General features: G+C 42.0%; 1 long non-coding RNA gene across 1 annotated transcript in view; it reads right to left on the reverse strand.

The window, feature by feature from the left end:
- Nucleotides 1-3,215: 3,215 nt before the first annotated feature.
- Nucleotides 3,216-22,227, reverse strand: part of LOC148152125 (uncharacterized) — a 150,046-nt gene continuing 131,034 nt past the window's right edge. The window contains exons 3-4 of the long non-coding RNA XR_015758028.1: nucleotides 4,696-4,901; nucleotides 3,216-3,690 (exon numbers count right to left, since the gene is read on the reverse strand). This is a non-coding gene — a long non-coding RNA (uncharacterized LOC148152125). The remainder of the gene's footprint in view (nucleotides 3,691-4,695; nucleotides 4,902-22,227) is intronic.

The raw sequence follows: 22,227 nt of genomic DNA on the forward strand, positions 1-22,227 counted from the left end.
TTTCTGGAGGGAGGGATAGCTGTAGGCTGTGTTGAATGAAGCATTACAATTGTGAGGGGTAGTTCAACAGGATTTTCAAGAGGGTAAAGGATGGTTGGGAAGAATGTAATGTGGGAGGGGCAGGTTGTGAACTGTCAGCAGCAGCCTAGTTTCAAAGGGAGGCTGTAAATGACACTGCACCCTGCATGGTTACCCAGTGGCGAAGGGGCAGTGTAAAAAGGACGGCAGATGCAGGTTCATGTAGATGGGTTGGATGGGGACCTGGGGTTTATAATTTGCAATGTGGAATGTCGGGAACTCACCAAAATATTCAACGTGAGGCTGAATATAATGTCTGAGGAATGCTCGCTGACACATTCCATCGTGCTGGAAATCTAAAGGGCATAATGGGGAAGGAAATGGTAGTGACCAGACTCGGACTGGCTGGGGTAGGTGATTCCACCTGTCGGTGAGGGGGCTGCAGAACCCAGTGTTCAGGCTTTTAAAGGCAAACAACATTACATGTAAACGCATGCACTGGACAGGACAAAGGCTTGCAGAGTGCCTATTCCCTGGACATCCTAAAGCCTTACCTGCTTCTGTGCATTGCACCACCCTGTCACTGATACTGCTAGGCAACTCATTGCCAGATACACTTTTGGTCCTGGAGGCCTTGAAAGAATAGACCTGTTGTACAGGCGAGTTAAAGGTATCTGCTTGATCCAATGCCCTGAACACGCCTTGATCTCTCATCTTCCAGACGATGCAGTCAGCTCTCAACACAGACCTCCATCCATGGAACCTGCGGTCATGAAGTAATATCTCATCAAGGATCAATCCTGTCGGGCCTTCACAGAGAGACTGAGAATTAGACATGCTACTAAAGTACATAAATATATCCAAATCATTAGCAAGCCATTGACAACAGTGACATGCTCTAGGTTTGTATTGCCATACTCTTGAGGCTTAATGTGCCCACAGAGATAGCGGTATCCAAGTTGGTGAAAAGTGCAGGAGGTCATGTTTTTTCATTATTCATTCACAGAATGATGGCATCACTGGCTAAACCAGCATTTATTGTCTATCCCTGATTGAGTGGGATTGCTGTGGGTCTGGAGTCATATGTAGGCCAGACAAGGTAAAGGATGGCAGTTTTCTTCCCTAAAAGACATTAGTGAGCCAATGGGTTTCTCTAACAATCAACAATGGTAGATCATAAGTTCATAGAGTAGTGCAGCATGGAAACAGACCCTTCAGCCCAAACTGGTCCATGCTGACCATGGTGCCCACCCAGTTGGTTCCAATTGCTTGCATTTGGTCCATGTCCCCCTAAACCCTGCTCGTCCATGTACCTATCCAAATGTTTTTTAAATGTTGCTACTGTACCTACCTCAACCACTTTCTCTGGCAGCTCATTCCATATACACACCCCTCTGTGCATGAAGAAGTGGCCCCTCGGATTCTTCTTAAATCTTTCCCCTCTCACCTTAAACCTATGCCATTTAGTTCTCAATTCCCTATCCCTGGAAAAAAGACTATATGTATTCATCCTATCTATGCCACTCGTGATTTTATAACCCTCAATAAGGTCACCACTTATTCTGCTCCAAGGAATAAAATCCTATCCTGGCCAACCTCTCCCTATAACTCAGACCTACTGGTCCTGGCAACATCCTCGTAAATGTTCTTTGCACTCGTTCCAGTTTAACTTTGTCTTTCCTGTAACAGGGTGACCAAAAATGTACACAATTCATTAGGTGAACTCAAATTCCACTGTCTGTACTGATGGGATTTGAACCTGGGTCCCAGAAAATGACTTGGGTCTCAGGGTTAACAGTTCAGTGATAATACCACTAGGCCATCGCCTCTCTAAACTTACCAATGTTTCATCTGACATCTTGTCCACACAGGTTGAGGCATTGGCTTCTGGAGAGAGCTGGGCATTTCACTGCTTAGGTAGCAGAGATGCAGGCTCTACCTCCAAGACACAAGAGTGCAACGTTTTAACAGCCAGTGGCTAGGAGTGGTGTGTAACAATGACACTGACAGTGTGGTTAATGGGAGACTGGCAGTGGCTGGGCAGACTGGGCCTGGCACGGTCATTTGGTTATAAGGCCACGGATGTCACGGCATTTGCCCAGGTTTGGTCTCAATCTTCTGAAAGGGCAAAGATTCTACCCTCAGGGGAGAAGAGAGTGAGGAGGGAGGTGAGGAGCAACTGTTGGGCACTCCGCAACCCATAATGCCTTTACATGTCTGTTACGGCCTGTTTTTGGTCTGCCTTCCACATGACGAAAGTAGAGGGATGGAATGAGATGACAGTAGGTGGCATGACCGGTTAATTTTAGTTAACGCAGTGGAATGATGGTGCTGAGTTGCTCCAAGGGAGTGAGGAAGCTTTTCAGAGGCCATGTAGTGTTAGTGTTATGAGAGGCTGTAGCTGGTCAGAGTCAGGGAGGGAAGATATTGCGAGCAATAGTCAGAGTGACAGAGCATGAACCTCACTGGGAGGTGGGTACAATAGCAGAGTCAGAGTGCGTATGAGGTATCAGAGCCACAAATTGTTCTCAAGAGGAAGTTTTACCCCAAGCTCCAGTACCAACCTAGACCTTCTAAAAGGAAAGCGATGACTGTGGTCATTTAAATGCACCAATAATTGTGTCAGGATTGAAGCATTAGTTAAGTGTTTTTCGTGGTTTGGAAATCTTGCCTGTGTTGCTTAGAAATTCCATTAAAGTACATCTAATTTAGTTTCTTTCCTTAATTAAAGTAGATATTTCACCTCCTTTGATAGTAGATTTATTTGACCTAAAATAAATTCCCATTGTGAAGTTAAATGCCGAAGGTAACAGTCAACATTTCATCAAATTAATTACAACTGCACTGGCATAGGCTGAATGTATTCACTTAAATTCTAATTACGTTTTGGATCTAATGTCTATCCTTTCAGACACATTTTAAACTTTCTCAATGGCAGTGATAGATCTCTTTCTTGTGATTGACACAGAGACATCAGTTCATTAGTAATATGCTGCCTCAGCATATTCCCAGTTCATTTCTAACTGGCACTGTCCATTTCGAGCATTCATATCAATGTGAAAACCTGACATCTGGTAGGTCGACAGCTTCAGGGAACTACTTGGCAGAATGTTGTTTTCTGTTTCACAGTAAGCTTCATCCTTTGTGGCTTAATGAAGAAGACATTCTGTTCCTCCTACCTGCACAAACCATTTCTTTAATCTCCAGGAAAAAGAAAAGAGAACATATTTTGAGTAGCATAACCCTTGACAATGATCTGTAAAATTATACAGTACAATATTGATAATTTTGTCATTTCACTTATATTTATGTGATTATACACTGTGTAATTATAACTTTGCTAGGGTATATCACAAGTATAATGAAGAATTGCTGTATTAATTTTTATTTTCTCTCTTTTGCACATCAGTTATCAGCTTGATTATAGTTTTCAAGCCAACATCAATTTTTTTATACATCAGGCTCAATATTCTCTCTGGTTCAAGGATCAAAGTATATAACTTCCTTCAAGGACTTTTCGTGATACAGTTTTGAAGTTTTTATTTTGATTTTTGGCAGCTACTTTTCCATTTTAAAGGACTCCTTTCCTTCTTCAGTCTTTAATGAGAGGATGATGTGAAATTAGAACATTGCCTTCTGTATTTGTGTTGACTTCTTTCGAATGATAAGATACTGCAAAATACAAAAGATTGCACACATACATACATATGATATTAAATCTTGGAATCTATGAATAAGATGTGTTTCTTAACTTAAATAAACCTCTCAATATAAGAGCATGGACATAGCTGAACTGATGTGTCTCTGTGTGATAAATGATGAACTAAGTCTCGCGTTTTTAGTTGAATACCCCCCGGTAACTGATTATGTATAGAATGTATTGCGAACAATTTCTCAGGTAAACTATCAAACAGATACTATTGATTTAGCTTCACATAGCTACACATATTATAATCAACCTTGGCAAAAGTGAGGACTGCAGATGCTGGAAACCAGAGTTTAGATCAAAGTGGTGCTGGAAAAGCACAGCAGGTCAGGCAGCATTTGAAGAGCAGGAAAATCGATGTTTCGGGCAAAAGCCCTTCATCAGGAATAGAGGGCTCTGTTCCTGATGAAGAGTTTTTGCCCGAAACGTCGATTTTCCTGCTCCTCAGATGCTGCCTGACCTGCTGTGCTTTTCCAACACCACTCTGATCTAAACTTATAATCAACCTTCTCTACCCCATACACTCACAGGCCTTCTTACAAAACTTCTCTTCCCACTCATTCAGCAGCCATGAGACCCACCAGCACCCTGTTCCAATCCCCTTTTGTAAATAATGAACTCATCAAACTTTAATTCATTTATGAGATATAATTTGTTGACCTCTACAAGGCATTCTAGCCAATGTATGTTCACTGTTTTACATTTCCAAACTGCAGTTTTCATTATGTTCCAGTCCTGTTAGCTGAATTGCTCCCTGACCCACATATATATTGGACTAGACCCCAGTGCCACAATCCTCTCGACTGCTCAGCTGAGTCTTGGGGCTAGCACACCGGCACTCCCACCCCTCCCAGCCAAGACTTGGGTTCAACATCCCACCTCTCCCCTCCCTTCCTTCTCACAGCTGCAACCTGTGTCCAGCATCATCCACCCTCAGACAAGACTCCAGGTTGGTTTTGATGTGCACTTACCTCGCTCAATAATCACACAAAGTGTGACTTCATTTCCTGATTTGTCTTAACAGCCTCCTGGAGGATGTCCATTCAACATCCACGGTGGGGCCAGAGGTCTCCCATGTGGGATGAGCTACTGGACAGCCCAGAATAACTCTTCCAGTTCCTCCAATTATATGATGCTGGTCTCCCACACTTGCTGTTCCTCCAATCACAGATTTGTCCTTAGACAGAGAGAGAGAGAAAGGTAAGCTGGAGGAGCTGAAAGAGCCAGCACGGGAGAGACAGACCCTGTGATCGGAGAACCAGGTAGTTCCACTCAGGCCATTAGCTAAAAATCGCAGAGCTGCGGATGCTGTAAATCAGAGAGAAAAACAGAAATTGCTGGAAAAGCTCAGCAGGTCTGGTAGCACTTGTGGAGAGGAATCAGAGTTAACATTCTGGGTTGAGTGACCCTTCCTCCAGTTCTGGTTTCTCTCCACAGATGCTGCCAAACTGGTTGAGGTTTTCCAGCCATTTCTTTTTTTTGGCCCCATTCAGACCAATGGACGGTTAGGACTTCTTGCCCATCAGGAGAAAGTGACGACTGCAGATGCTGGAGATCAGAGTCGAGAGTGTGGTGTTGGAAAAGCACCGCAGGTCAGGCAGCATCTGAGGAGCAGAAGGATCAACGTTTTGGGCATAAGCCCTTCATCAAGAATGAGGCTTGTGGGCCGGGCAGCTGAAAGATAAATGGGAGGGGGTGGTGAGGGGGAATTTGCCTTTTGCACTCTCAGCTGCCTTCCCCTCAGCCCCACCCCCTCCTATTTATCTCTCGACCCCCTTGGCTCACAAGCCTCATTACTGATGAAGAGCTAATGTCTGAAACGTTGAATCTCCTGCTCCTCGGATGCTGCCTGACCTTCTTGCCCATCAGATTGCCGCCATATTTGAATTTTCCTGAGCCATTTTTGATGCTTTCAGAGGCAAATTTGCACCCCCCCACTACCTCTGCCCCAATGTATTTTGAGTTGCTGATTGCTGTATATGAATATTTTTAACAGATGCCTTTCAGCTATCAATGGTTGTTCATTTTCACAATTCCTTAGAGATCCACGCAGTGGCAGGAGAAATGAGGGGGAGTGTAGGTGGTGAGTACCTCCAGCTATGGTAAGCAGAAGATTCGGACAAGAGGGGCATTGTGGGGATGTGGTAGTACTTACGGAGGCATATGTATGGGGCCAGAGTGCGAGAAAAGACCCTCAAAATCGCAGACAGAGCCCGTGAGACCTGATGAAAATAACACTGTCAAATTATCATAAGATTCAACCCTTTATTGTCATCCACAACTTGCTAAAGTTCTTTGAGAGATTAGTAATACCAAGAGCTCCTAAACTTGTCATTCTTCAGAGAATCCAGCTCAGAAATTTGTGTATTACAAAGTAGTGTACAGTCAGTGTAGTGGGTGGGAATTCCTCAATCAATACAGGAAATGGTTGTTAAGTGCATTCCTTGTCCTATGAACAAGAGAAGTCACGTATAAATTATAAGAGGTTGAGGGCAGATCTCTGTGGGACCCCATTCATCATATCCTGCCAATCTGAAAAAGATCTTTACATATATATATACACACACACACACGTTGTTTCCAGTCAGTCTGCCAATCTTTTATCCATGCCTGTATGTTACTCTCCATGCATCAATACCTACTTTGTTCAATAACCTTTTTGTATGGAATCTTGTCAAATGTCTTCTGGAAATCCAAATACAACACATCAATGAGTTCCCTTTTATTTACAGCATGTTACTTCTTCAAAGAATTCCAATAGGTAAGTTAAGCATGAACAATGGAAACATGGAGTACATGTTCGAAGAAGCTATAGTAAACCTATATAAAGTATGCCCTGCGATTTGACCCAGTTGTGGGCACTACACCTTAGGAAAGTAATAGAATCTTTGGAAGGAGTAGCAGAGATTGACCAGAATGGTTCTAAGGATGAGTGAGTACAGTTACTTGGAGAGACTGCGGGAGGTAGGATTCTCTCCTTAGAGCAAAGAAAGCTACGCGAAAACTTGTTGGAAGTGTTTGAAATCAAGAAGGATTGATACAAAGTAGATAAAGAGAAATCATTTCTCATTGATTAAGACTTAATGAAATTTGAGGTAACTGATAAAAGAATAATGATGATCAGAGGAAAGCCTTTTTTTGGAATAAGTGGCTAAGGTTTGAGCGGTTTGATGAGATGGTGGAAACAGATTTCACAGGAACCTTCAAAAGAATTGGAAAAACATTTTTAGGGGAAAACAATATGCAGGGAAGTGTGGAATGAATGGGAGTGGCACAAATTGAATTGCTCTTTGGAACAACAAGCACAGACTGGGCTGAAATCTTCTTTACTGTGCAATTATTAAATCTTCCCTGCATTTCGCCCCTCACAACCAAACAACTCACACATACCCCCTCATCCATCCCACCCAAACCTCACACAGACCTGAATGTGAAATGACACAAACGAATTTGGAAAGGAAGCACTGAGAGCAGATATCCCAAAGGAAATACTTGTCAGCCAAGTGTTACACTCACTTATACTCCACAACAATCAGCTAGTGGTTAGAAGATGAGCAGTGAAGATCCATATGAGTGATGCTAGCATGGCATCTGGAATGAAAAAAGCTAAACTTAGCTCAGTTTAGTTGCTCATAAGTTTTTGGTTCTGAGAAATAAACATATGATCTTTAGATTACTCATCAAAATGTGAAATTGCAACAAACCCAATTGTCTGTTACAAACTTCAGTTACATAGAGTCATAGATATGTACAGCATGGAAACAGACCATTCGCTCCAACCCGTCCATGCCGACCAGATATCCCAACCCAATCTAGTCCCACCTGCCAGACTTGGCCCATATCCCTCCAAACCCTTCCTATTCATAAACCCATCCGGATGTCTTTTAAATGTTGTAATTGTACTAGCCTCCACAACTTCCTCTGGCAGTTCATTCCATACACATACTACATTTTGCATGAAAATGTTGTCCCTAAGGAGATCTTCCTGCTCTCTCCTTAAACCTATGCCCTCTAGTTCGAGACTCCCCCACTCCAGGGAAAAGACTTTGTCTATTTATCCTATCCATGTCCCTCATGATTTTAGAAACCTTCATAAGGTCACCCCTCAACCTCCGACTCTCCAGGGAAAACAGCCTTAGCCTATTCAACCTTTCCCTATAGCTCAAATCCTCCAACCCTGGCAACATCCTTGTAAATCTTTTCTGAATCCTTTCAAGTTTCACAACATCCTTCTGATAGGAAAGGGACCAGATTGCATGCAATATTCCAAAGGTGGCCTAACCAATGTCCTGTACAGCTGCAACATGACCTCCTAGCGTCTGTACTCAATATTCTGTCCAATAAAGGAAAGCATGCCAAATGCCTTCTTCATTATCCTATCTACCTGCAACTCTACTTTCAAGGAGCTATGAACCTGCACTCCAAGATCTCTTTCTTCAGCAACACTCCCTAGGTCCTTACCATTAAGTGTATAAATTCTGCTAAGATTTGCTTTCCCAAAGTGAAGCCCCTCAAATTTATCCAAATTAAACTCTATCTGCCACTCCTCAGCCAAATGTCCCATTGTAATCTGAGGTAACCTTCTTTACTGTCCACTCCACCTCCAATTTTGCTGTCATCTGCAAACTTACTAACTATACCTCTTATATTCACATCCAAATCATTTATGTAAATTACAAAAAGTAGAGGACCCAGCACTGATCTTTGTGGTACTCCACTGGTCACAGGCCTCCAGTCTGAAAAACAACCCTCCACCACCACCCTCTGTCTTCTGCCTTTGAGCCAGTTTTGTATCCAAATGGCTGGTTCTCACTGTATTCCATGAAATCAACCTTACTAACTAGTCTCCCATGGGGAACCTTGTCGAACGCCTTACTGAAATCCATATAGATCACATCTACCACTCTGCCCTCATCAATCCTCTTTGTTGCTTCTTTAAAAAATGTAATCAAGTTTGTGAGACATGATTTCCCATGTACAAAGCCATGTTGACTATCCCTAATCAGTCCTTGCTTTTCCAAATACATGTACATCTTGCCCCTCAGGATTCCCTCCAACAACTTGCCCACCACCGACATCAGGCTCACTGGCCTATAGTTCTCTGGCTTGTGCTTACCACCCTTCTTAAACAATGGCACCACGTTAGCCAACCTCCATGCTTCCGGCACCTCACCTGTGGCTATCGATGATACAAATATCTCAGCAAGAGGCCCAGCAATCACTTCTCGAGGCTCCCACAGAGTTATAGGGTACATTTGATCAGGTCCTGGGGATTTATCACTTTTACATGTTTCAAGACATCCAGCACCTCCTCCTCTGTAATATGGACAATTTTCATGAAATTCATCTACAGCTCTGCTCGGCACAGCACAGCATAACACAGCTCAGGACATAACAGCAACATCACAGCAAAGCTCAGCTCAGTACAGCACAGCACAGCACAGCACAGCACAGCTCAGCACAGCACAGCACAGTTCAGCACAGCACGGCACAGTTCAGCACAGCACGGCATAGCTCAGCACAGCACGGCATAGCTCAGCACAGCACGGCATAGCTCAGCACAGCATGGCACAGCATAGCACAGCACAGCATAGCACAGCTCAGCACAGCACAGCACAGTTCAGCACAGCTCAGCACAGCACGGCATAGCTCAGCACAGTATGGCACAGCATAGCACAGCTTAGCACAGCTCAACAGAGCATGGCACAGCTCAGCACAGCACAGCTCAGCAGAGCTCAGCATGGCACAGCTCAGCTCAGCACTGCTTAGCACAGCATAGCTCAGCACAGCTCAGAACAGCACAGCACAGCCCAGAACAGCACAGCACTGCTTTGTTCAGCTTAGCTCAGTTCAGCTCAGCTCAGCATGTAACCGTGGTTTGTGGCCAGGATGACAGTGGTGACTGCTGAAGTTGGAGAACACGTTCGAGTTAAGGACTTGCACCAAACGTTTTGATATGGTGCCTCCATCTATTTCAATCATTTACAAATAAGCTCTCTGGGAAGTGTTTTAATCTAAGTCACCCAGAGCAAAATAATGCTTATGGATTCATTCTCCATATTAGACCTTGCTCACTTCAGAGTAAAATTAAGTAAGTGTAAAACATCTAACAGAACCAATGTTGGGCAAGAATAATGAAAACAACACCCCTTAGTTGGTCATGATCTTAACATCTGAGTAAGGAACGTATGGTTTAAATTCTATTCATAAAATGTTGTTTCAGTGCTGTATTATCAGTGTTTAATGATTTGTCTGGAAAGGTATTCATCCTTAAGACGTAGGATCTGCCTAGTCGTTCAGGTGTCATCCTCCAGATGCTGCCTGGCTTACTGTGTTCTTCCAGCCTCCTGCCTATTTATTTTGGATTCCAGCATCTGCAGTTTTTTTTGTCTCTAATCGTTCAGATGAACAGTGTCATAAAAAAAAACTTTTATTAATCTCTCTCTCTCAATTAGATTAGATTACTTACAGTGTGGAAAAAGGCCCTTCGGCCCAACAAGTCCACACCGACCCTCCGAAGAGCAACCCACCCATTCCCCTACATTTACCCCTTACCGAACACTACGGACAATTTAGCATGGCCAATTCACCTAACCTGCACATTTTTAGACTGTGGGAGGAAACCAGAGCGCCTGGAGGAAACCCACGCAGACACGGGGAGAATGTGCAAACTCAACACAGAGAGTCGCCTGAGGTGGGAATTGAACCCGGGTGTCTGGTGCTGTGAGGCAGCAGTGCTAACTGCTGTGCCACCGTGCCGCCCACAAGTATTATATATTACATGACTGTTTTAAAAACATACTAAATGGTCCAACAACAATCACGTGACTAGACTTAACAGTAACTTTTACTCAAGATTCTCAGTCATCAAGGTCAGGCAACCAATGCCTCATATACCTCTGAAGAGGACTGGAATGCTAACTATTGGCCCATAAACTGCCACAGAGTCACAGGGCAGAATCTTACAGGGTCTGACTGATGGGGCCTTGGTTAAATTTGTGTACGTCAATATCAGGAACATCCCATCCCATCGTTTGTGTTGTTGAAGAACAGTATGCTGAGTTCATGGCTCGGCAGCAGTGAGTCGCTAATTACAGGAATTTGTTGCTTGTTACAGACCAATTTATCAACAGACCAACCCACCTCATTAATATTCAGTTTCCCAAATTACTGAACAAGCTTTACGTCCCAAAAATCTTGACTGGGTACCTGTCAAAATTAGCTGTTCTGCATAACCTCCACATTGGACACTGGGTACCTACATCTCAAGGCATGCTCCATGGGCACTGTCCACCTTCACCCCGAGTCTGTGGATATTGGCATCTGATGTGTAACAGCATCCGAAAACCTTGTCAATATGACCGAGATGTGAAGTATGTAAAATAAACTTCTGTTTTAACTTTATAATAATGTTATTGTGGTCTTTAAAAAGTCAGCATCAATAAACTGACAGAATGGGGAAATATATACAATTGTTTTTTAAAAAAAGAAAACAGATAAAATCACTCTTTATGGAGAGGTAGTGAGGTTAGGGATAGAGATCCAATTTAAAACCCACCATCTGTCCAGAACAATAGAACTGATCTTCTGAAGATAAGTTTTGGGATGGTCAGATTAACATTAACACTTTTTTCTGATGTGACAGTATCAAATCAAATTGAAGTAATTATTATTTTGTGGAATCTTGTGGTGTGAAAGCGACATTTGCTTATGTAATTTGAGTGAATACAATAATCAAAAGCAATGTTCACGTGTTGTGTTATTTCTCATAGATGTGATCGATTACTGTATAAGTACAGATCCTACCTTTTTTAAAACCACAATGCTGGACACTATTCACTCAGGAAGTTCTCAGTGATTCCCATTCTGGCCTTACAGTATTTTACCTTCCCTTCCTTTGACCCTTTTATGATCAAGCTGCACCCTTGTGTGGCACTCACACGCAGGCAACATACACTGCAGTACCTCAGGAGGTTTTAGTGAGTCAGCCAGATGTACCTCTGTCAGCTGAAGAACAAGGCACCAAAAGAACAAATGGATTAGATCAGAGGCTATTTCATCTTCGCTTTTGTCTGTATAACCTGGGCAATATGAGCTCAAGAGGCCTGCAATTTTTAAAAAAATCAGTCTGGACACCAACATTTTATCTGAACCTCAAGGGATGTACCCCAACTGCAAATTCTGGTCATTTGTGACAGAGTTCTTTACTCATTGTACCATAGCCATTTAACAGATAATCAGTGCTGGATAATATGCAGATCAATTTCAGGGCCATGTGCAATAAAACCCTGATCGCTGAGGTTACAAGATCATGTGATACATGCAAATAAGGGAGCAAACGGAGCATTTTGGCCAATCTTAATTCAGCAATCCAGAAAGAATCTTCATGTGGAGCTTATTCAAGGAACAGCTACTGTGGGTCCTTGATAAGTATGTACCAATCACGCAGGGAGGAAGTGTTCGAGCGAGAGAGCCGTGGTTTACTAAAGAAGTTGAACCTCTTGTCAAAAGGAAGAAGAAGGCTTATGTTGGGATGAGATGTGAAGGCTCAGTTAGGGTGCTGATAGTTACAAGTTAGCCAAGAAAAACCTAAAGAGAGAGCTAAGAAGAGCCAGGAGGGGACATGAGAAGTCATTGGCAGATAGGATCAAGGACAATCCTAAAGCTTTCTATGGGTATATCAGGAATAAAAGAATGACCCAGAGAACGATTAGGGCCAATCAAGGATAGTAGTGGCAAGTTGTGCATGGAGTCTGAGGAGATAGGGGAAGGGCTAAATTAATATTTTTCATCAGTATTCACATTGGAAAAAGTCAATGTTGTCAAGGAGGATGCTGAGATACAGGCTACTAGACTAGATGGGATTGAGGTTCACAAGGAGGAGGTGTTAGCAATTCTGGAAAGTGTGAAAATTGATGAGTCCACTGGGCCAGATGGGATTTACCCCAAGATTCTCTGGGAAACCAGGAAGGAGACTGCAGAGCCTTTGGCTTTGATCTTAATGTCATCATTGTCAACAGGAATAGTACCAGAAAACTGGAGGATAGCAAATGTTGTTTCCTTTTTCAAGAAGGGGAGTAGAGACAACCCTGGTATTTACAGACCAGTGAGCCTTACTCCAGTTGTGGGTAAAGCGTTGGAAAAGTTTATAAAAGATAGGATTTATAATCATCTCAAGAGGAATAAGTTGATTAGGGATAGTCAACACAGTTTTGTGAAGGATAGGTCATGCCTCACAAACCTTATTGAGTTCTTTGAGATGGTGACCAAAAAAGATGGATGAAGGCAAAGCAGTTGATGCAGTGTATGTGGATTTCAGTAAGGGGTTTGATAAGGTTCCACACGGTTGGCTTTTGCACAAAATATGGAGGCATGGGATTGAGGGTTATTTTGTGGTTTGGATCAAAGATTAGCTAACTGAAAGAAGACAGAGGGTGGTGGTTGATGGGAAATGTTCATCCTGGAGTTCAGTCACTAGTGGTATACTGCAAGGATCTGTTTTGGGGACACTGCTGTCTGTAATTTTTACAAATGACCTAGATGAGGGCTTAGAAGGATGGGTTAGTAAATTTGCATATGAAACTAAGGTTGGTGGAATTGTAGATAGTGTGGAAGGATTATGAAGGTTACAGAGGGATATAGATAGCAGAGCTGGGTTGAGAGGTGGCAAATGGACTTTAATGTGGAAAAGTGTGAGGTGATTCACTTTCGAAGGAGTAACAGGAATACAGAGTACTCGGCTAATGGTAAGATTCTTGGTAGTGTGGATGAGCAGAGAGATCTCAGTTTCCATGTGCATAGATCCCTGAAAGTTGCCATACAGGTTGAGAGGGTTATTAAGAAGGTGTAAGATGCATTAGCGTTTATTGGTAGAGGGATTGAGTTTCAGAGCTATGAGTCATTTTGCAGCTGTATAAAACTCTGGAGCTGCCACACTTGGAGTATTGCATACAGTTGTGGTCACCACATTACAGGAAGGATGTGGAAGCATTGGAAAGAGTGCAGAAGAGATTTACTAGGATATTGCCTGGTATGAGGAAAGGCTGAGGGACATGAAGCTATTTTCATTAGAGAGAGGGTTGAGAGGTGACTTATTACAGACATACAAGATGATCAGAGGATTAGATAGGGTGGACAGTAAGAATCTTTTTCCTCGGATGGTGATGAGGCGACTTAGCTTTAAATTGAGCGTTGATAGATATAGGACAGATGTCAGAGGTATGTTCTTTACTCAGAGAGTTGTAAGGTCATGGAATATCCTGCCTGCAACAGTAGTGGACTTGCCAACTTTAAGGGCATTTAAATGGTCATTGGATAAACATATGGATGATAATGGATTAGTGTAGGTTAGATAAGCTTCAGATTGGTTCCACAGGTTGGCACAACAATGAGGGCTGAAGGGTCTGTTACCACTGTAATGTTCCATGTTCTATGTTAGTAGCTGTCAGACAAATCTCATTTCACTTTGATGCAGAACATTTTTTTTTTCTCAAATATTCATTTTCTTGTCAGGGATTATATATATTCTCAATTTTGCTTGTTTTAATAAAATCAGTGTTTCCTTTGCCTCTGAACCATCTGCCTCCTGTTTTTTTTTACCACACCACGTCTGATTATATCAGCCCAGTGTCAGGACCAGGGAGCTGTGGTACAATAAACTGACTAGCACTCCCTACACACGCCTTTATTATATTCCACATGGTACCAGGCTTTATATGAAAGCAACATGCAGCAATTGCTGGAAATCCAAAATAAACACACAATGGAGAAACTTAACAAATCTGGCAGCATCTGTGGAGACAGGAACAGAGTTAAAGTCTGGAATTTAGAGTTCTGGAGAAAAGTCATCCTGGACTCAGATGTTGGTTCTATTCTCCACAGATGCTACCAGACTGCCTGAGTTTCTCCAGTATTCCCTGTGCATGCTGGTACCAGCGTTCAGTTCTTTATCCCATCTGTCAGCTCATTGAAGCCAAAGGTTTTATAAAAAGGGCTTTGCAATATCAGTACAAATTTTTTCTCTTATTAGTTTGAACTTAGAACATTTTAAAATCATGTTTAGTTTGATATCTGATTTTAGATTTCCCTTTCCTACCATTCCTCATCTCATTAACTATATTGTGGCTCTGGTAGTTCAAGTATTTCACATAACCACTCAGATGGCTACTGAGGGGTGGTGGACTTCATTATCCAAAAGGTTGTCTTGTCCAATTTCAACATGTTGGGGCATATGACAAAAGGAGTGAAGGGAGGACATCTTCTTGGTATAAACTCCCAATGACCGAGTTCATAGATCATGGGGACACAGCTCACAGTCCAAATATCCTCTCCTTGGGTGAGGCTCTGTACTGGCTATATATGTTTGTAAATTGTGCCCTATTGCATTTCTTCTATGTCCCTAATCATTCCAAGATGGTGACAGCATATGGACAAGGCCTGGCTATTGATTTTCACACAAAACTGTTCTGATCCATGAAGCCATCTCTCACATGACTCACACTCCATGATATGAATGTTGGCTGAGATGATGACTCAGTTATAAGTGTCTCTCACAACGTGGCTTTGTCTGTTGCAGCTTCGTCATTAAGGCCCACTGAGGAATGTAAACTTTAACATCGTGAATAAATAAGGAGAGTGATGCTGCTTTAGATCAAATTGCTGATTCATAGGTGAATAAAGTATGGTAGTGTGCCTGCGATTTGTCAAAACACTCACAGAATTCAGTTAGATGAGCAGAATGAAAGGTAGGAGGTATATTCTGTAAGGACAGCAAATCTAAAGGATATATCAACATGATAAATTCTCAAAATAACAGTGAAAGCAGGAATAAAAAAGAGAGAAATTTAAACCATCAAAAATGGAAAAGAGTGAATAGCTGCTTCCGCTATGATGTGGTCTACAAAATTGTACTTTAAGCTGTGAGACCAGGTATCATAGAACATAGATCGTTACAGCACAGTACAGGCCCTTCAGCCCTCAATGTTGTGCCGAACTGTGAAAATAATCTGATGCCCATCTAACGTACACCGTTTCATTATATGCGTCTGGACACCGAGATCTCTTTGTTCATCTACATTGCCAAGAATTTTACTATGAGCCCAGTACTCTGTATTCCTGTTATTTCTTCTGATTTTTTTCACATTAAACTTCATTTGCAGCTCTGCATCTTATCTATGTCCCTCTGTAACCCACAACAGTAGTTGTAGGCACTATCCACAACTCTGCCTACATTAGTGTCATCTGAAAATTTACTAACCCATCCTTCTATGCCCACCTCCAGATCATATATAAAAATGACAAACAGCAGTTGCCCTAAAACAGATCCTTGCAGCACAGCACTGGTAACTGAGTTCCAGTATGAACATTTCCCATGAACCATCACCCTCTCTCTTCTTTCAGCTAGTCAATTTCTGATTCAAACCACTAAATCACCTTCAATCCCAAAACTCCATATTTTGTGCAATAGCCTACTGTGTGGAACCTTACCAAATGCCTTACTGAAGTCCATATACACCACATCAACCACCTTACCTCCATCTACATGTTCTGTCACCTTCTCAAAGAACTCAATAAGGTTAGTTAGGCATGATCTGCTCTTCACAAAATCGTGTTAATTATTCCTCTCCAGATGATTATAAATCCTATCTCTTATAACCTTTTCCAACATCTTACCCACAACCGAAGTAAGACCAACTGGCCTATAATTACTGGGGTTGTCCCGACTCCCCTTCTTAAACAAGGAAACAACATTTGCTATCCTCCAGTCTTCTGGCACTACTCCTGTCGACAACGATGACACAAAGATTGAAACCAAAAGCTCAGCAATCTTCTCCTTGGCTTCCCAGAGAATCCTTGGATAAATCCCATCTGGCCCAGGGGTCTTATCTATCTTCAGATCTTCCAAAATTGCTAAAGCCGCCTTTTTGTCAACCTCAATCCCATCTAACCTTGTAGCCTGTATCTCCGTATTCTCACTAACATTGCCCTTTTCCAATGTGAATACTGACGAAAAATATTAATTAAGTGATTCGCCTATGTCCTCAGATTCCACACAAAACTTTCCACTACTATCTTTGATTGGCCCTAATCTTACTCTAGTCATTCTTTTATTCCTGATATACCTATAGAAGGCCTTAGGATTTTCCTTGATCCTATCCACCAACAACTTTTCATGTTCCCTCCTGGCTCTTCTTAACCCTCTCCTTAGATCTTTTCTGGCTAATTTATAACTCTCAAGCCCCCTAACTGAGCATTCACGTCTCATCCTCACATAAGCCTTCTTCTTCCTCTTTACAAGAGCTTCAACCTCTTTAGTAAACCATGCGTCCCTCTCTCGACAACTACCTCTTATCATACATATCAAGGACATACTTATCAAGGACCCGCAGTAGCTGTTCTTTGAATGGGCTCCACATTTCAAGAGTGTCCATTCCCTGCAGTTTCCTTCCCCATCCTATGCATCCTACATCTTGCCTAATCACATCATAATTGCCTTTCCCTCAGTTATATCTCTTTCCTTGCAGTATATATCTATTCCTGCCCATTGCTATTGCAAACATAACCGAATTATGGTCACTATCGCCAAAGTGCTCACCTACCTCCAAATCTAACACCTAGCCGGGTTCATTCCTCAGTACCAAATCCATTGTGGCATCGCCCCTTGTTGGCTTGTTTACATTCTGTGTCAGAAAAACCCTCCTGCACACATTGAACATAAACTGACCCATCTAAACTACTTGAAATATAGTATACTGTCAAAGTTTGTGAGACAGGGGACGAAACGTTTGCAACAAAAACTTCCAGCTCGGTGAACAGAACCACAGTATATTGTCAATATTGGGAAAGTTAAATTCCCCCATAACAACTACCTTGTTACTCTCACTCCTATCAAGAATCACCTTTGCTATCCTTTCCTCTACATTCCTGGAATGATTTGGAGACCTATGGAAAACTCCCAACAGGGTGACCTCTCCTTTTCTGTTTCTAACCTCAGCCCAATCTACCTCAGTGGATGAGTCCTCAAACGTTCTCTCAGCTGCTGTAACACTACCCTTGATTAACAATGTCACACCCCCACCCCCTTTAGCATAATCGCTGTTCTTGCCGAAATATCTAAATTCCGGAATCTGCAACAACCATTCCTGTCCCTCCTCTAGCCATGTCTCTGAAATGGCCACAATATCGAAATCCCAGGTACCAACCCATGCTGCAAGTTCACCCACATTATTCCAGATGTCCCTGGCATTGAATTACACACATTTCAAACCAGCCTCCTGATTTCTACTGCCCTCTCGCAACCTTGTAAACCTATCCCTGACATCACTACCCTCAACCTCCTGAACACTGGGACTACAATTCAGGTTCCCATCATCCCACAGCATTAGTTTAAACACCTCCGAAGAGCATTTTCAAATGTCACCCCCAGGATATTGGTACCCCTCTGGTTCAGGTGAAGACCATCCAGTTCGTAGGGGTCCCACCTTCCCCAGGAAGAGCTCCACTTATCCAAGAATCCAAAACCCTCCCCCCTGCACCATCCCTGCAGCCACATGTTCAGCTCCACGCTCTCTCTGTTCCTCGCTTCACTAGTACGTGGCACGGGCAACAAACCAGAGATAACAACTCTGTTTGTTCCAAATATAAGCTAGAATGCATCCAATGTTTCATAAATGCTGTCGCTTACTAAGAGCTTTGTACCTGATTGATTGGTTTAATTGGCAATTTCTGCAATGCACCTTCTGGTGCCAGTTTTAGATAATGTTTAAGATAATGTTTAAGATGATGTTTAAGATGATGTTTAAGATGATGTTTAAGATAATGTTTAAGATAATTTTTAAGATGATGTTTAACATGATGTTTAAGATAATGTTTAAGATGATGGTTTAAATGCCAATCAAACAAAACATAATGTTGCCTGTCCTCGGATTTTGCCTGTTCTCGGATGCTGCCTGAACTGCTGTGCTCTTCCAGCACCACTAATCCATAATGTTGGATAGAGTCCAGCTTCTGATTTTGTTGAAGCTTCACTCATCGAGGCAAATGGAAAGTATTCTATCACACTCCTTACTTGTGACCTGTGGGTGGTGGACAAGCCTCAAGGAGTTAAATGATGAGCGAATCATCATAGAATTCCTTGCCACTGAGCTACTCATGTAGCTTTATTATGAATATGATTGGTTCAGTTCATTTTCTAGCCAGTTATATTCCTTCGTGAAAGGACTGTAATGCTGTTGGACATCAAAGGAAGATGGTTAGCTTGCATCTGGTTGGAGATGTGATATGAGCTTTCCTTGCCACATAATATTGTCCTGTTCTTGTTACATTCATACATACCTTTGAGGAATTTCAAATGAATCCACAGTCTATCGAATCATGAGCAAGCAGTCCCAGGAAGTATCATAATGATCTGTCCAAAGTTGATTGGCCTAGAATTCTACCTTGCACCTCTTGCAGTAATATCCTGGGACTGAGATGATTGATCTTCAACAACTCTAACCATCTTCATTTGAATTAGGTATGACTCTAAGAAGTAGAGAGTTTTAATCCTGATTTTCAATGACCAGTATTGTTCGGGTTCCTGGATGCCACAGTCAGGCAAATGCTGTCTTGATACTCGTCACTGACAATATTCAACTAATCCTGATGTGTCCAGCAAATATCCAGCATGAGTAGCACCTGCTTTGTTTTTATTCATACACAGGATGAGGGCGTTGCTGGCTGGGCCAGCATTTATTGCCCATCCCTAATTGCCCAGAGGGCAGTTGAGAGTCAACCACATTGCTGTGGGTCTGGAGACACATGGAGGCCAGACCAGGTAAGGATGGCAGCTTCCTTCCCTGAAGAACATTAGTGAACCCAATGAGTTTATTTTCCACAACAATTGACAATGGATTCTTGGTTGTCATTAGACTTTTAATTCCAGATTTTTTATTGAATTCAAATTCCACCATCTGCCGTGATGGGACTCGAACCCGGGTCCCCGGAACATTATCTGGATCTCTAGATTAACAGTCCAGTGATAATACCACTAGGCCATTGCCTCCCCAATGACATAATTATAATTCAAATCAATCAAACAATCAAAGCACAGTGGATACTGAAAATCAGAAATTGCTGGGAAAACTCAGCAGGTATGGCAGCATTTTTGGAGAGTTAACATTTCAGGTCTAGTGACCCTTCTTCAGCAACCTGAGCATGTTTTTTCAGCAAATTATTATTTAGTTCAAATGAGCTGGCTATACCAGTTGGTATGTCTTAGCGTCATAGAATCATATCACATGGAAACAGACCCTTTGGTCCAATGTATCCACGTCAGCCAAGTTTCCCAAACTAAATGTGTCCCATTTATCAGCATTTTGCCCAGATCCCTCCAAACCTTTCCTGTACATTGAAATTATTCCTTAAATATTTTACCTGTACCTGAATCTACCACTTCCTCTGGCAATTCATTTGACACACGAACTAACTGTACGAAAACGTTGTCCCTTAAGTCCCTTTTAAATCTTCCTCTTCTCACCTTAAAAATATGCCCTTAGTTTTGAACCCTAAGGAGAAGATCTTTACTATTTAGTTTGTCTATGCCCCTCATGATTTTACAAACCTTGATAAGATCACCCCTCAACCTCCTGCGCCCGAGTGAAAAGAAATCCCACTATATTCAGCCTTTCCTTATAACTCAAACCCTCCAATCCTGGCAACATCTGGTAAATTCTTCTCTGAACCCTCTCCAATTTATTAATACCCTTCCTATTACAGGGTTACCAGAGTTGTACACAGTACTCCAAAAATGGCCTCACTAACCTCAGCGTGATAAGGTGTCATATCAAATTATAGCAGAATTTAAAAGCTCATAGAGTCATTGAGATGTACAGTGCAGAAACAGACCCTTCGGTCCAACTCATCCACACCAACCAGACATTCCAACACAATCTAGTCCCACCTGCCAGCACTTGGTCCATATCCTTCTAAACCCTTCTTATTCATGTACCCATTCAGATGCATTTTAAATGCTGTAATTGTACCAGCCTCCACCACTTCCTCTGGCAGCTCATTCCATACACGTACCACCTGTATGAAAAAGTTGCCCCTTAGGTCCCTTTTATATCTTTCCCCTCTCACCCTAAACCTATGGCCTCTTGTTCCGAACTCCCCCACCCCAGGGAAAAGATCTTGTCTATTTATCCTACCAATGCCCCTCATGATTTTATAAAGGTCACTCTATAAGGTCACCCCTCAGCCTCCATGCTCCAGGGAAAAAAGCTCCCGCCTATTCAGCCTCTCACTATAGCTCAAACCCTCCGACCCTTGCAACATCCTATGAAATCTTTTCTGAACCCTTACAAGTTTTACAACATCAGAGACCAGAATTCCACACAATATTCCAAAACTGGCCTAACCAATGTCCCATACGGCCGCAACATGACCTCCCAACTCCTGTACTTAATGCACTGACCAATAAAGGAAAACACATCAAACGTCTTCTTCACTATTCTACCGACCTTTCAAGGAATTCCTTCACTTTCAAGGAATTATGAAGCTGCACTCCAAGGTCTCTTTGTTCAACAACACTTCCCAGGATGTTACCATTAAGTGTATAAGTCCTGCTCTGATTTGCTTTTCCAAAATGCAGCACCTTACATTTATCTAAATTAAACTCCATCTGCCACTCCTCATGAAATAGGGATTGCCATATTAGCACAGGTAGAAGACTCGATGGCTGGCAGAAAATAAAACATGCTTAAATGGGTCTGACTAATTGTCATTGCATTCTGATTGATAGACATGTGTTAATTGTGTGCAAGGATGTGTACACGATGCTCAATCTCAGGGGCAATCTAGTTTAGCCCCTTTATAGATCCTTTGTTCTGGAGCAGCAACAGAACATCTGAAGAAATTCAAGGCCAATATTTATTCTTACTTCAATTCTTTCTGAATGTAAATGCTTAATTCTGCAATATTCTTTATTAATAAATGTCTTGTAGTGTGTAATCAATTGTACATGTTAATGTTTCAACAAAATATGATTTATGATTTAGCATAAAATCATATGCAAAATAAATAGATTATAATGAAAGCAACATACTCAGAGTTACATGTGCAATGATAAAGCTGAAATAGATTTTGGAGATATATTTTTTGCTGCATAGGAATGTGAAGAGTTAACATAGAAAGACAAGATATTGGATCAGAGACTAATCCTTAATAAATCACTGAGTAAACGAGGCTTCTGTGATAAAGTCATCACCTGCAAATTTCTTCCTGTCAGTTGTATGCATGAATGATCACTGATGGATATTTAATGCAATCATGCAGAAAGCCTCTAATTTGTAACAACGACCATTTCACACTTACAAATGATATATCTAACAGGAAATAACTACATGCAAGATTCTCATGAAGATTAGTGAGATGATATCTTTTAAGTTTCCTTGGACTATGTAATAACTCAGAATGCAGAGATACACATTAATCCATCAACACATTGTATTAAAATGCAACAAAAA

This window comes from Chiloscyllium plagiosum, unplaced genomic scaffold (assembly GCF_037043375.1).
Source record: "Chiloscyllium plagiosum isolate Xiang-an unplaced genomic scaffold, Cpla_swu_hap1 HiC_scaffold_1, whole genome shotgun sequence".
In the NCBI taxonomy this organism is placed as follows: domain Eukaryota; kingdom Metazoa; phylum Chordata; class Chondrichthyes; order Orectolobiformes; family Hemiscylliidae; genus Chiloscyllium; species Chiloscyllium plagiosum.